The sequence below is a fragment of the Carlito syrichta genome, unplaced genomic scaffold (genome assembly GCF_000164805.1).
Source record: "Carlito syrichta isolate Samal-C Ts95f unplaced genomic scaffold, Tarsius_syrichta-2.0.1 Scaffold197851, whole genome shotgun sequence".
Lineage (NCBI taxonomy): Eukaryota > Metazoa > Chordata > Mammalia > Primates > Tarsiidae > Carlito > Carlito syrichta.
Window position 1 is genome coordinate 480132 of NW_007141947.1, and position 2329 is coordinate 482460.

The following is a 2329-nucleotide window of genomic DNA, read 5'->3' on the forward strand; positions in this document are numbered from 1 at the left end:
GAGCGCGGCGCCCCAGGTGCGGCGCCAGGTGGGAGCCGCCGCCGTTCACATCGCAGCGTGGGCGCGCTGGGGCCTCCCCTCCGCGGGCCGCCTGCGCGCCCTCCTGTCTGCCCGCGCGGGCCTGAGGAGCTGCCGCCTGCGGCAGTTCAGGGGGGCGCGGGGGCTTCCCGGGCTGGGGCTGGAGCGCAAACGGCTGGGAGACTTTGCCCCTGCCTGCCTGCCTGCCTGCCTGCCCGCCCGCCTGTCTGTGCGTCTGTCTGTGTCGGTGTGAGCGTCTGAGGCTCCCTGGGAAAGCAGCGCCAGCTGGCGTCCCCAGCGCGCTGCAGCCCAGCGCCCGCCTCTCCAGCGCGCGGTGATTGGCGACCAGCGACTCCCGGGCTCGTCCGAGCACCCGGGCTGGTGCAAGGGCGTGGGATTCCCTGCTCCGAGGGAGGGGGCGAAGGGGGCGGAGAGGATGGGTGAGAGTAAGGGGGAGGGAGGGACCGACCGCCGAGAGAGGGGAGGGAGCGCCTTGGGTCAGACTTGTAACCGAAGCGCACCGAGAGATGAGTTCAGAAGGGGGCGGGGGAGAACGGTTCAGGTAAGTGGCGCGACTTCTGTCGCCGCCTGTGCAGACTTCTCGCAGACTTCCCGTAAGTCTTCTGGCGAGAGAGTCAAGATATTTAGCGTTCTCAGCACCTCTTAAGTGCCAGTAGCTAGTCCCTGCTTTATCTCATTTGCCTCAGACCCTATCCTTTTAAGGAGGGAATTATTAACTCCTTGATAAAGATGAGGAAACGGAGGCTCAGATGTGCCTAGCTACCCAGAATCAGCAAATCTAGGGCAGCCTGGAAAACTAGAACAATGGGCCGTCACTGCCTGCAGCCTGTGAAAACTCACAGAGCAGGCAGTGGCCCTCCTCTTCTCCGAGTGACCAGGCTTCGCACTCGGAGATGAAATCCTAGCCCCCAAAACTTACAGAAATCAGCCACAACAAAAGGTGCTCTCCTTCACCATGAAGACGCAAGTTTGCTGTGTACCTGTTCATTTTCTCAAGGCATTTATTTGATCCTTTGATCCCTACTGTTTGCAGGGATGCACAAAATCTATTGTCACCCTTTGATCCCTGTTTGCAGGGATGCACAAAATTTGTTGTCACGGGCCAGTGGAAAAGAACTTCATTGGATAAGTCAACAAGTTACAGAAACAAAACTAGCATAACTACTATAAAGGAAAAGAATAGGTCCCTAAATTAGAAAGATGATAACAGAATCTAATTCAGATGGGGGGGTGAGGAAATTAGATGTATGTGTATAAACACATGTAAGGCATCTCTTTAATGCTGACATTTGAAATAGGACTAAAGAGAGTGGGTTAGTTTTATAAGGGCAGATGATCCCACGTGTTAGGTGTGGGGACAGCATAAGGGAAGTTCTTGAAGTAGAAAAAGGCAGAAACAGCAGGCTGCTGGGTCAGCGGGACCTTGTAGGTTGTGGTGAAACATGTGGGAAACTTAGTTTTAAGTGAATGCATGTTTTTGTGTGTGTAGGAGGGAACATTATCTCCAAAACAAAACCATCGTGGGTCATTCCTGTGTGTATATGGATTGGAGGCGCTGAGGCAGGGCCTGAGAGGAACAAAGAGTGTCTTGGACCAGGGTGGTGACAGTGGTGATAGATGTATTGCCCTGTTCAGTCCTATGGGGACTAAGTTAAAATGGAGATCGTTTTTTTAAATGGTAAAATGGGTTTATTTTGCCATTTACTAGGAATTTATAACAGATTTTACATACACACATGTATATGCATATAACTTCAGGACTCCGAGATATATGAAGCACGTATGACAGAAATGAAGCAAAACTGCATAGCAACACAGGAGTTGTAGACACCATAATCCCCACTTTCAATAATAAATTTTTAGAAATTAGAAGATGGATAAGAAAACAGAAAACATGACCATTATAGGCCAATTAGATTAAAATGGTCTGTGTCGAGTTTGTAATTAGTAACAGATCAGCATATATAGTCTGTTTTATTGAATGTAACAGTGAACCCAGGACTTTAAAAAAGGAGAATGTGATATATCTGCCTAAGGGGGATGAGGTAAGGCCCTTAAGATGTCTCCTTTCCCCATCTCAGTTAGATTCTGTTGCTATCTTCCTAATTCGGGAGCCTATTCTTTTCCTTTATATTTATGTTCATTTTGGTTCTATTACTATTGTTGAGTTACCCAATGAGAGTCTCATGGTAAGAGCATCAGGGTTAGAATAATCCCTAGGATTTCCCTAAGAAATCTGTTGAAGTTCTGTGGCCTCTGTTTTATAATCTGTCAAATGGGAATCAACACA